Source organism: Pelobates fuscus, chromosome 2 (assembly GCF_036172605.1).
Source record: "Pelobates fuscus isolate aPelFus1 chromosome 2, aPelFus1.pri, whole genome shotgun sequence".
NCBI classification, from domain to species: Eukaryota; Metazoa; Chordata; class Amphibia; order Anura; family Pelobatidae; genus Pelobates; species Pelobates fuscus.
The window spans coordinates 125,306,376-125,322,091 of record NC_086318.1 but is presented as its reverse complement, the minus strand read 5'-3'; the positions used below and the strand labels follow the sequence as shown (position 1 = coordinate 125,322,091).

General features: G+C 39.2%; 1 protein-coding gene across 3 annotated transcripts in view; it reads left to right on the top strand.

Moving 5' to 3' along the window:
• PLD1 (phospholipase D1) overlaps window positions 1-15,716 on the top strand; it is a 179,337-nt gene that overhangs the window by 49,646 nt on the left and 113,975 nt on the right. The window contains exon 1 of one of the 3 annotated variants that reach the window (XM_063442680.1): window positions 7,246-7,335. The exons of the other annotated variants lie outside the window; for them this stretch is intronic. The gene's annotated coding sequence lies outside the window, so the exon portion shown is untranslated. Of the gene's footprint in view, window positions 1-7,245; window positions 7,336-15,716 lie in introns of those variants that run through there. 3 annotated transcript variants of the gene reach the window in all.

The window sequence follows — 15,716 nt, the reverse complement described above, 5'->3', positions numbered from 1 at the left end:
TGGGAGAGTGATGGGGAACTGTGAGGGAGTGAGCAGCCACTTAACTCATACATCCAACTGCACCAGAGAAAGTTGCATTCTGACAACTCCACCTCTGGTGAAAACAGCCAATCGGAGCCCAATAGGCAGGCTAGTAGGCTGGCATGTCTACTAAGGGCGATTTTTGTCCCACTTATTTGGCAAACAATGGGGGCTGCCGCCTGCCAGGCAGTCAATGACGGTCAAGTAGATCACTTTCCATAGTGTTTTTAATTAGAGTTTTTTTTCCCCCAGCAATCTGAAAAGGCTTTTTTTAACTCTCTCTAGCAACAGCAGAGGGGAATAAGAAGGGGAAGTTCAGTACTAATATTTAAAGGGACAGAACAAATTATTATCACACAGACCTATCAAAGGTGCAAGTTTACAGAAAAAAAAGAATGATATAGTTCAGTTTAAAAAAACATTTTTTTTATCCTTTTTGCAATAAAAATAGGTGGGGAGCTGTCCCAGCTGCTCCATGTATGAGCCTCCACTGACTGTGAATGCATCATTAGATGCACTTGCCTTACTATAAGGGTATTCTGAATATACAGAATGCTGTAACAGTGCTCTCTGCATTGTTCATCCTTCATGAGACTGGTCAACGTGATTTGCATTCATCCAGGCTGTCATGCCTATTCTTTGGTGGGTCCGCCCCCTTTCCAGGTGGTGCAACCACTTTAAGCAGCACCAGTGATGCAAACTGTGTTCGAAATGTGAACACATCTATCAAAGATTGACTATATCAGTTCATGTTTTGGGTGGTATTTTCAGGTGTGATAATTAAACCCCAGAGTCATGAGATCAATTCACAGGTAAAGATGAAATTCCAGTCATATTCCCAAATATATACCTGGATACATTCAGTTTGAATTTGGCATTAGAACATGAATTCTAAGTAGCACAATATTAAAACCATCGTGAGCTGCCAAACTCCATAAGATCATGACATGACCACATTCACTGTAAGCTGTTTGATGCCTTCACAATGTGTGTTCTATAAATGGGTTAAGATTGTCTTCTCCTTTCTTTCACTATGTGCAAATAACATATAAATGCTAGAAAAACACCTAACTTGTCTTTTTTTAATAAGTGAGACTTTACCTACAAGTGGTGTCGGTATAATCATAAAATAAATTAGCAGTTGTAGATATGCTGTAAGTTACATTTGTACTTTTATTAACTTTTTTTCTTTAAAAATTGTTGACTAAGTTTTTTTTATTTTATTTTTTTAAAACAATCCTGGTCCTCAAACCATTTTCAATCAAGGCAATGCAGTTATTCCACAAACTTCTGTTATGCTGCTCAGAGTTTCCCATTGAACTGGTAGACCTAATGAGAATACTGAATAATTCCTGTGATTTTATGAAACATTGTATTGTCTTGAATATGTTTATAATCCAACACTGTCCATTTTCAGTATTGTTAAAGGAGCTGTTCCCTGTTTCCTCTTCACATGCTGCCTTCTACCCCTGTTCCCTTATTCCATACTGCCCCCTCTCCTCTCCCTTCACTCCATGCTGCCCCCCTCTCCCCGTTCCATCACTCCATGTGGCCTCCTCTACCTGTACCCTCGCTCCATGCTGCCCCCCTCTCCTCGTTCCCTCACTCCATGCGGCCTCCTCTCCCTGTACCCTCACTCCATGCAGCCTCTTCTCCCTGTACCCTCACTCCATGCTGCCTCTTCTCCCTGTACCCTCACTCCATGCGGCCTCTTCTCTCTGTACCCTCACTCCATGCGGCCTCTTCTCCCTGTACCCTCACTCCATGCGGCCTCTTCTCTCTGTACCCTCACTCCATGCTGCCTCTTCTCTCTGTACCCTCACTCCATGCGGTCTCTTCTCCCTGTACCCTCACTCCATGCGGCCTCTTCTCTCTGTACCCTCACTCCATGCAGCCTCTTCTCCCTGTACCCTCACTCCATGCAGCTTCTTCTCGCTCTACCTGTTCCCTCATTTCATGCTTCCACTCTCTCTGTTTCCTCATTCCATGCTGCCCCCCCTCCTGTGCCCTCACTCCATGCTGCCCCCTCTCCCCGTTCCCTCATTCCATGTTGCCCTCTCTTCCTTTTCCATCACTCCATGCTGCCACTTCTCATTCTTCCTCCTCTCCCTGTTCCCTTACTCCCTGCTGCCCCATCTCCCTGTGCTCTCACTCCTTGCTGCCCCTCTCCATGTACCCTGACTCCATGCTGCCCCTCCTCTTCCTTCATTCCATGCTGCCCCCTCTCCCTGTTTGAACCAATACCACCTCCTCCCTCCTGCGTGGTGCACTCTGACTCTGAGAGGAAGCGATTGTCTGCCGACATGTAAGGGTCTTGGTCGTGGTCTTAAAGGACTGCTATAGGCCTGACCAGGCTCCTGGTCCGCATTAATATCCTTCAGGTGCCCAATGGCTGCTCCTGGAGTAATTCCGCCACTGACTAGGATGGGCAGAGAAGGAAGTATAGCTTCTTCATTTGACATCCATCATTTATTTATTTATTACTTGTATTTATAAAGCGCCAACAGATTCTGCAGCGCTGTACAATTAGTGCAGAACATACAACATACACAGATAAATACAAGAGGTCGAGAGAGCCCTACATGTAAGCTGATAACTAGCAATTGGAGCTCTTTTATATAAAGTGCTTAGCTAGATAGCCCATGAGCTTACAATCTAAAGGATACAAAAGGGATTGGAGACAAGAGGTAGCAGAGGAAATTTGTTGGCTAAAAGAGTTAACCGAGAGAAGCAGCTATTGGCAAAATATAAAGGGAATGTAGAGGTAATTGAAGGATAATCTCAAACAGCTGTAGGAGCGTGCTATATATTTAGGGGGAACCTGGGTGGGCGGGTGGAGGGGTTACAGTACTTATTGCACATTGATTCAGTTAGAAGCAATTGTGTGCAGTCTGGAAAAAACAAGCTCCTATCACCATATGGTATGCAAAAAACATTATTATGTTTAAACTGTCTCTCTGTAACATTGCATTGTTACATTATGGTACAATAAAATACAAACACAATATTAATACACAATATACCAAATTTATCATAGAACAAGTAAGAAACATATAATCAACTATGACAGGTGCATTCTGTGTTGAGATACTTTTAAAAGATTTTAGGCTTGGGGAAGATTTGAAAGTTGTAATCTCCTTTTTAATTTTAGATCTAGTGCTCCCCGTCCAAAAAATTACTAACTTCTAATTGTGCAGTGAGAGCTTCTTTTTGCCACAACTCTGCTCTGCCAATAGAGATGACCTCCCAGTCAATCCAATACTTTTTATAGACAAGCAATGATGCACGCGAGCCTCTAGCAGTGCTTCTCATTGAGAAGCATTGCAACAAATGCTTCTCTAACTTCTGTGTACCTGTATATCTCTCTATCTAGGCACACACATAACACACCCATCTACGTATAACAATGGATTATTGCAGTATAATGTAATACTTTTTTATTGGGCTAGTTTAATTTATGAACAAAGACCTTTTGGGTGTTGTTCCCTTTATCTGGTTTGTAAGAAATACTTTAGACTTGATAAAAGGAGCAAATCCTGAAAGGTACGGTAACACAGATATTTTCTATTTACAGGGTGAGAAAAAAGTCAGGAACGACTCAAATCATTGTCAGGTAATTAATGTTCTATAAATCACATCCGCACCCTTATACAATAGGCAAATGGGTGTACCTATCGCATATCTTACACTACTGCCCCACAATCACGAATGCTAGTTACCGGTATTTGGAATTTTGATAGTTTCTACGTTTTCCATCACCCAGTATTTTGCATTTGCATCAATGGACTATCAGGGCAATATACTAACTGCCGGAATCAGCATATCTATCTGCCTGTCTGTCTATCTATCTTGTCTATATATGGCGGTAGTTGTTGTAGATACTTGAAATAGCTAACAGTGTGACAGATGGATAACCCTACCCACGGAAGCTCAGCTCCCAGCTGTTCCTGAGCTACTTAGCGTATTGAAACTGCATACTATACAGCTAGTGCTGTATATTATTTGTTTGATTTTTTTTGATTTTTTTTCAGTTTTCTTTTCCATTTTTTATTTTGGCATGCATGTCAGAATTTATACTAATTTTTCCACAAATAGCCTGCAAAGCATCTGTTATATGGTCTGTTCAGCTGTCTGATACTAAAATAGAAACTTGGGCCTGTAAACATATTTGTAACAAAACAAAAGCATTGCGGAAAAAAAACCCAGCAAAATGTTTCAAAATAATAGACATCTTAACAACTAATTTGGAATCTGGTCTCTGTGGAGAAAAGCAGTGACCTTATATTTAGAGCGACCATGTCTCACGATTTACGAGGGATGCTTTAGATCATTACAATCATTGCTGCCCTGCAGGATACATTTTTTCAAACAGTCCTAATTAAACAGACCCTCCAGGCTTATAGTGACCCCATTGTATAGGCTTCATAGAGGATAATTAATTTAAATATTTTTTTAAAAATGATCTTTATTTGTAACAAATCCCCAGTCATCTTTGATGATTTGGCATATATTTCAACCAGTGTTAGTTCTGCCATTGCCTTAAAAAAGAAGTGCAACATGTTACCCCCATGAAAAATGAGTATTTCATAGACTTTATGCAATATTTATTTTGACTGTGTTGGAGTTTCACTGAAATTTAAATTCACGGAAATTTCAACCAGAGACAAAGTTTGTGAATTGGGCAAAGTCCCCAGACGGTGACAGTGCTGCTTTAAAGGAACACTAAAGCTGGAAAGGAAAGGAACGGAAAGGAAAGGAACACTGGAATACAAACCTGTATTTTTAACACTTAATTGTCCCTGTTCCTATATACATTTAGGTTTCCGCAGAGGGCATTAAAAATTAAGAAAATGTTCCCTCTGGGTTGCCTACATGCAAGGTTAAAATGATAAGATTACTACACCCAGGCCACTTCAATGAGATGATGTGGCCTGGATGACCTCTAGCATGTAAGCTCATTGAGCAGGGCCCTCAACCCCTCTGTTCCTGTGCGTCCAACTTGTCTGGTTACAACTACATGTCTGTTAGTCCACCCATTGTACAGCGCTACGGAATTTGCTGGCGTTATATAAATAATAATGACTTTAGTGATCCTGTCATTCAACAAGTTATGTAGGAGATAATTGGATACAATGATATCTGTTTATATATAGTGAAAAAATATAAACACACAGGCATGCATTGTAGCATTGGAATCAGATGGCTTCAGTTATTGCTTAACGGAATACTCCATTATTCTTTTATTAAAACATTTATTTATAACGCTGGAGTGTTGATGGGTGTCCTTGCTTCCCCCCCCCCCCCCCCCCCCCCCCCTCCATCTGTAAATAAAGAAGGTTAACTTAACTATAACCTAATAGAGAGATGGCCTCTCGCTACAGCTACACTCTGCCCACTGGGAGATTATTGATACCTTCTGGCTACTAACTGTACTCGATCAGGGGACAAATGAGATGTAATACCTGTTCAACACCATAAATCTATACAGCGGCAAAGCAAACACCGCTGTAAAGAGGCCCATCTCATTCCCTTGCTGCTATTACATTAGGACAGCTCTTGAAGAATAATATGTAGCCGTGAGGGGTCTATACTCTGAAAATGGGTATAGATTATTTTTTAATGACAATTCTACAAAATGTTAGCATGATTAGTTGCTCTGCCCCTTAGCAGCATCATCAGCCATCAATAAGGGGGAGACAAAACACACTTGTCATTAGACCTTATGACACTAACAGATTTTATTTATTTTTTTTATAGCAAGAAAAAATGTGGGGGAGCAGAGTGTCCCCAGCAGTACGTACCTTTCTCACATAGTTTTGTGAAGCTAATGATAGTCGTCAGCTGAATAAACATGTTTGTATTTATAATGTTAGTTTTTCCACTATAACGAACTCACAACAGACAAGTTAAAGGATTTATTTACTTTCATTCATGTTTATTCTGCATTTACCGAGATCAAGTCTATGTTGCCTGGAGTGTCCTTTACTGTGATTCACTAGTTAGCGAATAAAACCTTAAAGTCTAATTATTCTCCAATTTTTCTATAGTCACCGAATTGCTATTTAAGTCAGATTTTTACAGACTGCATTTTCATTTATTAAATGTATCCTCTAGAGTGGCTTTTGTGAGAGGCTTAAGGGGAATAACACTTGTTATACATACAAACATGTATATCTTCCTATTGATATCGGGTTTCATTAAATGTAAAAATAACAACAAAGTTTTACTTGTGTGACAGCCACAACAGTCGTACTTAGAGAGTAATGTAAACACTGCCTTTTGACACAAATGACAAGATTTACAAATGATACAGACTTTATGCACCACAATCACTACATTAAACTGTAATGGTTCTGGCGCGGCTTAGTGTCCCTTTGAGAGTGAATCTGGGAGTGGCTCTAATAGTGCCCTGCGTCAGGTGGCATCTAAATATTCTATTTTTTTTAACCATTTATTTGATATAGTTCAATGTTTTCTGCTCTGGATGTTGTCATGTTTATGTTGTGCTCTTTGCTTCTTGCTATACGTGCCTTTTTTACCTTGTCTGAATAATGTCTGAATAATACAAACGTATTTAAAAAGAAGAAAAAAAAAGAGTGTCTGCTAGAGACGCTTGTATTACAAGTGACTTTTTCATAATTAAAAAAAATACAATTGAGCTAAAATGTCTCCCAGCAATAGGGTCCAAAAAGCAGGCATCATTCTGGATCAAAGCAGTAACTAAAAACCAATCGCCATGGAGATTCATCGACTGTCTCCACATTTAGCCCATCGCTCTAGAATGGCACTTGATAAATATAGACCCACGTTGTTTTCATACTACATGGGAATTCCTGTCCTTTAGTGAACATGATACAGTATCCGGTCTGCTCTCCCGGTACTCCAGCGCTGTGCATGGCGCTGGGGTTAGCTTGGTAAATAGCTGCTTATCGAAGTGGAGGAATGATTACACAGTTTTCTTGTCCGTACAGACAATACAAAGTGCAGGTTGGAACATGAACAGAAAACGCATGGACTCAGTCGTAGTTTAATCCCTCCTTTCCTGCTACATCACGGCAGCCACTGACTGCTACACCCAGGGGGGTGGCTACAAGTCATCTCTCTGGGCTCATAGGCTAAGGAGCTGGAGGGATTGGCCAAGCTGTATTGTGCCTGTGGGGAGTTGGCCCCGATCCCCAGTGTGTGCCATCTACCAGTGGCAGCCAACTCCTGTCTCTCTGTGGATCTACCCTGTCACTTCATTGCCCAATTCTAGAGAAAGGATCCGGAAAGAAAGTCACTATGAGAACTTCTCAGCTCCCCCAGAGGCCACAGGTTAGTAGAAAGTACCCTAGTGATAATTTCAGCTATTACTAGCATTGAATGGGTGTCATTAAATAATGATATTGTATCATGATGAATTGATATCAGCAGTGATCATCCTTTGGATATGTGGTGTAATCATAAAACCAAATACATATTATTACTGTTTTGCAATATTTGGATTTTTCTTTTGGTTTTTAAAGAATCTCTGATTTGTTGTATGGGATATTTCATACAGTGTATACATAATCAAAACAGACTTTAAATTAACTAGACATTTAACATCAGTTAACTCCTCTGTTGATTAACTTTGCTTTGTTCAAGTCTGTGACCCAAAGGGTCATTATTTTGTTTATCTTCAGAAACCTGTAGAACGTATGGTTGGTAGTCAAAAGGCAGATTCCCCTGGTTTTAGCAGAGCATTATGGGAGTTGTAGTTCCACATTACCTGGGGATATTCTTGTTAGCTAATCTTGCTGTATAATGGTCTATGTGTTATCAATTCATTTTTCTCTTTGAAATTAGTATTTTTATGTATTTAAAAATAAAATAAAAACATTAATGTCAGTGATGTATACTACTCTCAGGAATAACTCCCATCCATGAATGCAGGACACTGTATTGACAATTTTCCTGACCTACTTGGAAAAACCAGTTCTACTGAATGAGTAAGAAGCATGGTAAACGCAAATGGGGTGTTAGGAAACATCACAAAGGTTTCTTAAAACAATAGTCTGACAGCTTCATAACTACAGACAACAAATCACTCAGCATCTTAAGAATGCCCCATTCAAGTAGTTTTTCAATGGATTAGCCACCCAGCAGATATGGTAGCAGCCAAAGATAATTTAGAAAATCGCTTATGTCAGATAAAGTGCTAGCAAGGATAATAAAGAAGTATTAAAGAATCTTAAATTGAACTTGAATTATTTGTAACCAATGCTTTTTTTTTGTTTTGTTTTTTCATAAGCCAGTGATAGGTGAGCTTTCATTTACAATGTTTGTGTAATACTTTGCTTAGCCAGCATTTCCAGGGCTATTGTGTGAACATGTTGTGAATTTCAAGTAAACTTCACACTTTAAGCTAAAAGAGACAAACTGGAAACATTTGTCCTCAGGTAAATCCCGGATGGATCAATTCATTCTAGCATAGATTAGCTGGAATTTGATTCGTTTCGACACAGCTGACATGGACTTGTAAGACTAGTGACTGTCCATTTCAGCCCTCCAGGTGTTGTGGACTACATCTCCCATGATGCTTTGCAAGCATTTATGGATGTAAGAGCATTATGGAAGATATAGTCCATAACATGTGGAGTGCCGAAGGTTACATTGAAACATATACAGAATTTTAACATTTATCCACTTTAATTTTTATTCACTTGACAATGAATTATGGTAAATTGATGCAGGCGTTGCAAAATGTTGCCTAAATAGCATATCTTACCGAATGCTCAGTATAAAAGTTGTACAGAGGCAGCTATTTTTTATTTTTTTATAATTTATTTATTGTTGTTTTTTCTTTTGTAACAAATATAGATATATATACATATCATACATTGCGTACATTGCGTACATATCATACAATGCATGCAAGACAAATACAATAGATAGAGAAAAAAAATACATGTACAATACAAAATACAAAAATACATATAAACTAACAAACATAAAACAAAGTTGACCGCCCTGTCCTATTCATTCAACTCTAGCCTCAGATTAGATAAAGTTAGATTAAATTTCCATTCCTTCAAAAAAAAGTTGTACAGAGGCAGCTATTTATTTAATAAAGAGATTGCTAAATCTAGATTACCATTGTCAGGCTGAAAAGACTCTCACATTGACTATATTGGCAATTCCCTCATCAAATCACAGTTTATTGAAACGCTGTTGCATAACTGTATAAACTTTGTGTCCACTAATATACAAGGCAGTTTTATTGGCATTCCCATGTGATCCCTGGTTAATCATTGTTAGGCCCAGCTCCTACGTGCTAGTTTTTATGTGTGTTATACATGGTTTTACATATGATATCTCTATCAAAAGTTTCCCTGTGTTGTACGTCCACTCTGGGTTGTTACATGGAAATCTCCTACAATGGTTTGTCTGCTCTTGAATCTACAGAGGGATCTGGAAATGTAGTAGTTAAAGGAACACTATAATGTTAGGAATACAAAACTGTATTCTTAAACACTATAGTGTCCCTCTGCATCCTGCTTCATTGCAGCCTTCCCCCTCCGCAGCAAATAAAGGGTTAATAACCCTCTTATCGCTTACCTGATGCCAGGGCCGATGTCCTTCGGTGCTGGGTCGGGCCCCTCCTCTAGTGATGTTACTGTGGTTCGGAAACCTAATGAACATATTTAATAAAGATCCTAAGGACCTGTCAGCAGTATACATACTTTAGGAATTCTCTGTCCTCTAGATTTGAAGCTAATGAGACTTTTTATGGTTTCCTTGACTTTGATGGCTAATGTAATTTCAGTGCGTGTCCCTTACAATTTTTTTTTACCAATTCTTTATGCTAAGAGCAAGGTACATTCTGTATCTCTTTTCCTGATAATGTAAAAACAAATACCAGCAAAGTGTCCCTGACATAGAGATGAAGTTGCTTGGACAAGCCTTCTTCCTTTAGATGTTTTAGTAAATAAGGTTCTGATGGTAATGTTTTGTTTTGTCTTTTTTTGTGCCTGAGGGCTATGTGTCTTTTGTTGAAAGTTTTGATGGAAGAATATCAGATGAATCTTAAGAAGAAAGCTTTACAGCACAGAAAATAGAAAATTATGGTTTGTTCTTGTTTTTCCCTACAAGTAGATTTTGTGTGTTTGTTTTCTACTCATGGTTTGTGTGCACTAGGCCAATTCTTTTAGTATCGATGATCAAATTCACTCTTCACAGAGCTATTTACAGTGCCTAGTTATCTCCTTTAGCTTTATAGAGAACTCTTCTTTGCTGACGCATAAAGCAGTGTCCAAGAGTCAAGGTCTACTGACGGGTCTCCCATTCTACTGAATGAAAGATAACGTGTCCTAACACCTACTGGGAGACTTGATCCAATGATAACAATGCAATTGGAATTCAGCTAATCTAGTGGTTTTACGCATTAGGTATACTTCTTCCATTACTGCAATGGACGGTTGCTTAGTAAGCTTGAAAGCACCCTTGCCTTCACATCTCCAACGGATATATTTTTTGTTTGTTTTTTAAGAAAAAAAAACTCTCCTGTTCCTCCAGGCAAGGTTTTGCTGTAAACCTGCAAACACTTTTCTTTGCAAGATCCATTATTATTGTTTCTTAGGTGGGCATCCCAGCATTTCAACGAAGAGACCCCCAAAGTAAAGGGTCATCTACATCCAATGTTCTAGTTTGCATTGTTAAGCTGTTCCATTGTCAAGTTTAGGAACACCAGTTTAAAAGGTCATGCATCACTTTGAGACAAAGCTTTAGTTTTGAATGAGACAGTTCCCTCACTCTGCAAGCTGAAAAAAGCAGGCAAATGTATGTATGTTTTTATCTTATGTATGTTTTTATCTTTTTTCTTATGCTTTCCACATCCACTTCAGGGGGGACACTGATCTAACCAATCCGTGTCCTATCCCTAGGGATTCTGGCAAAGCCACTGACATATGTATACATGGGCAGTTGGAAAATCTTGACACCTTGCAGCATCCTGATAGAAGAGAGGTGACTGATCGGTAATCAGTATGATTCGTGCAGAGCAAGCTCCAGTGTCAAGATTCTCTCTCCTGCTGCAGCAAAAGGATGACCTGCTTCAGTTACTAGTAGACTGGTCTGAAACTGAGATGGGTGGCTAAAATGGGGACACGGGGCTAATGAAACTCCCCTAGCTGAGAGGAGTGCCTAACAATGTAATCTTACCAAGATTATAGCAAGTTTTTAAATGTTTATTACATACTTTTTTAAAGTTTTTCTTGCTTTATTTTTGTTAGCAATACTTTAAAAGGGTTTACTTGCTGGTTTAAATATAATTGTCCCATTAAGAATCTAGAATATCTGTAGCTCAGTTCATTAAAAGAGAAAAACTGCTTCCATAATTGTACCAATAGTGAAATGATATCATATAAAGATTTGACTTTTCTTTCTTTTTTTTTTTTTTTTTTTTTGAAAAGACTTCTTGTGCAAAGCAGACTTAATTTCCATTAAGGCCATGCCTTAAAGATGAGGTCTAGCCGCTTTGGAAAAAATGAATCTTCTCTGCATATTTATCGTCTGCTGGAGAGCGAGATTGCAAGTGAGAATGGTTTGTGCGTCATTCTCTCCAATGTACAAAAGGTGTTGGTAGACAGACTATCACAACTGGGAGCATGCCACAATTTACACCACCATTTTCCAGCTCTGGAATATGTTCGAAATACAAACCTATTACAGTAAAGAACAAGCTTAGAAAAAATTAAATCCACAAGCTGGTCCGACAAGTTCCATGCAGGGAGACGGATTTGCAATTTTCTGCTCGTTAGGTACTAAATTTAAATAAATATGCATAATTTAATTCCATAACTGCAAGAAAAAAATATGCAAACCATTTTTTTAAAAAGGTTTTTTCACATCTAATTGTATTCTTATTAAATACTTGATTGATCATTAAAACATTTGTGAATACTTTGTGTGCTAAAAATAGATGACACCCACTTCCCTTTACTTTAGAGCGCAAAAGCCCAAACATATTTTCCTGATAGCATTAAAAAAAGCACCTTTTCACTTAAAAATTATCATGTTTTAAGTCTGCAAACACTATAGGCACCCAGACCACTTCAGCTCAATGAAGTGGTCTGGGTGCGAGGTGCCCCTAGTTTTAACCCTGCAGCTGAAAACATACATTTACATTGCAGGGTTAATCCTGCCTCTAGTGGCTGTCTCCCTGACAGCCACTGGAGGCGCTTCCGCGATTTACACGGAGTAAATCACACTTATTTGACGCTAAACGTCCTCACGGACCTCCAGCAACAAAAAAGATCCCAATAGCATTGAGTAATACTTTCCTATCGGCTGGTTTGTATGCGCGTGCCCCTCTGGCTGCACATGCGCATACTGTTCCATACGGTTCCACTCGGGAGCTGACGTTGGCGGGGGAGGAGAGGTCACCTGGATTAAGGTAAGTGGCTGAAGGGGTTTTATCCCCTTCAGCGCTGAGGGGGGCAGTCCAAGAGCCTATAGTGCCAAGAAAACAGGTTTGTTTTCCTGGCACTATAGAATCCCTTTAAATTCGGCTTGTATCTGGTAACTGAAAATATTATCTTATTTTATAATGTGAGTCGAGTCCACTGTATGGTTTTTTCTTTATATAATTCTTTAAAAGAAGCAGCCTACTAGAAAAATACAAATGTACACAAATGAAAAAGTATGTAAAGGGCAGAAACAGAGTTATTATAAAGGTGGGTCAAAATATTGGCAGAAACTCAAAAATTGCTGGTTAATTTTTCTCACCAAATATTCAGATGTTTGGCACAAGTTGTAAAATTTATTTGACTGAATGCAACCGAAGTCAATGATGGACAAATCATTGAATGTGCATCCAAGAAGCAAAAGTTATTTTAACTGGCCATTTTTTGTGCTTTCTCAGTCTAAGATTAGGTGTTCCTATATCCCATGGCTGCTGCTATTTGTTCAAGAACAGTTCTTCCTTTTACCGTCTTGGAAAAGTGAAACTGTCCAAGTTTTCTAAGCATCTCCTTCTCAACCAAATTGAGGGGGAATGCTTAAATCCTGGACTGTTGTGCCTTAAACACTGGTTTAAGAACCAATGCTCTAGAACAGGCATAGGCAACCTTCAGCACTCGTGATGTTTTGGACTACACCTCCCATGATGCTTTGACAGCACTATGGGTGTAAGAGCATTATGGGGGATGTAGTCCAAAACATATGGAGTGCCAAAGGTTGCCTATCCCTGCTCTAGAATCTAGACAGTTAGGTTCAACAGTAAAACTGAGAATTGACATGGTAACTACAGATTTTAATTCAAAATAGCCAAGTTGGAAATTTCTCCATTCTGTTATAGGTGAAATGTATTGTAAGTGTTTTTGTAGGACTACTGTGTACTTGTATAAACACGTGTTTTAAAATTAGCTTTGTTGTGATACATCTTCTGTTGTTTAACACTCTTTCTTCTCTCTTATCCTTCATCGTGAAAAGTCCAGGACCGGCAAGATTGTTTAAATGCCTGTGTAGCAGTAGTGTGTGATTTTGCAGCTATAGAGCAAAAACAACATTCTATGGACATTAGTTGTTATGCCTTTTTGAGTTGGATTATTTCTTTATGATAGCAACAAATCTTTTTTTTTTATGTTTATTTTACAACCAAACACTACTTCCATAGGCATTCACAGCACATTTCACTAGGGTGTGCACCCAGTTGTTTTTGCCTCTTTTTTTCTCATTTTATATTTGGTGAATTTTATGAAAGGAACATTCCAAACACTACTACAGCTACCCTCTGCTGTGGTTGTGTTGCCAGCACTGCGCTGGTTTCCTCCCAGTGTTATTTGTCATACTGTTTTAGAACACTTTAACAACTTAACTGGGTTTCACTGGTTGCCTGCACCTGCAGCCCATATTTGTAGTTTCTGATTGCAGGCCGTGATATTTAACTTTTTGAAGACATCTAGCATCTTCTGGAGGAGAAGTCGGGGTGCGACTCAGTTGCTTGGGAGACACATATAAATTGTCAAATTGTTATCAAAGTTGCACTGGAAGAATGTCAGAGTACTCCAGAGGACTGCAGAGTTTATAGTACTTAGTGTGTTTCTTTTAAATACTCAATCAAAAGTGTCTTTTATAACTAACAACCAAAAAAAAGTGAGGTGTGTGTGTGTGGGCGCGCAAAGATTTTGGTGACTGTAATTATGGTTGGTGTGTGGTGGCTGTATGTATTCTGTATGTGAAAGTCTGTGTATGATGTGCATAGCTGTGAGTGACTTGTGGGGAAGTGAATTATATCTGGGTAGCTGTGACTGTGTAGCTGTGACAGATTTCTGTGGCAATAGGTAGCTAGCAGTGATGTCTGTTACTGTGTGTGGGTGTTTTGTGTTGTTAAATAAATACACATTAGCTTTAAAATGCATTTTTCACAGTGACGCCTACACAACATTGACCCATACAAAAATACTTACCAACATGGATACCACACTCTCCTGGATCCCAGGGTGCAACCAAGCCTGACGCTGGCCAATCCTCACAATGTGATTTGCAAAAAAGTAATGATGGTCCAGGCAAACAAGTTTAATCCAGAGGGCAGATTTCTTGGAGCAAAATAGAAACAACGTTTCGTCCCACAACCGGGCCTTTGTCAAGCTTGCAAAGGCCCTGTTGTGGGCCGAAACGTTGTTTCTTTTTTGCTCCAAGAAATCTGCCCACTGGATTGAATTTAAATGCCTGGACCATCATTACTTTTTTTCCATACAAAAGTGGGGATTAGGAGTTTCTTGAGAATTCTGTGCCTACAGGCGCTTGTGATGTAAATCCAGCCCTGGTGATGTTACACCTATCCACCACCCATATAACACATTGCAGTTAATGTTTCCCATTCAGGCACTCATCAAATTCCACACACACTCATAAGACAAACAACAAACACTTACAAAATCAATATACCATCATGGAACCTCCTTAGTGTATTACAGAGTCCCAGGCAGGCTGTTTTCCAGCTAGTTCACACAGTTCACATCTCAGACCACATTATAATTTGATTAGCAAGTTATGTTTGTTCACTGGATCATGGCATTATAGCACTGCTTGGAAATAAAGGTAATTGCTTCAAGTTGTAGCTGTGCTTGGAGGAAAAAGAATCACCTGTTTTCTGTTTGGTTTTCTCGCATATAGAACCCTTTGCTTGTTTGATTTGGCTTGGCATCTGAGACACCGTGCAACCCCTGTGGCAGAATTAATCAACAGAGTACAAGTCTGTTTTTTTATTTCTCCTTTCATTTCTCAATGCAATCAAAATCCATGAACCCTACAGACCACTGTATATAGTATGATGCCAGGAGGTCCCTAGCACCATCCAATGGAAAACGGTCAAACTATTTATGAATGTTTTGACACTTACCTGATTTCCTCTGGTGCCTATGTTGGCTGGCTGCGCCCTGGGCAGATAGGGTAAAGTAAAAGTCCACAAATCAACATCACCGTAACTACTAATACCGAGCTGGAATATTATCCATTGGCCGTTTGACAAGTATTCTTTACCGTCCACATCCCCTACAAGGAATGCTTTCTTCTCAATAGTTACATGCCAGCTCTTACTTGCCAGTTGACCCCGATTTCCAATTGACCTCCTACAGTAAATTAACCACCTCCTTACCTAATATAGATTCACACGTTGCTCTGCAGTTGACCCTTCCCTCACAAACTAGATTCTCGTATTTCCCTGCAAATAA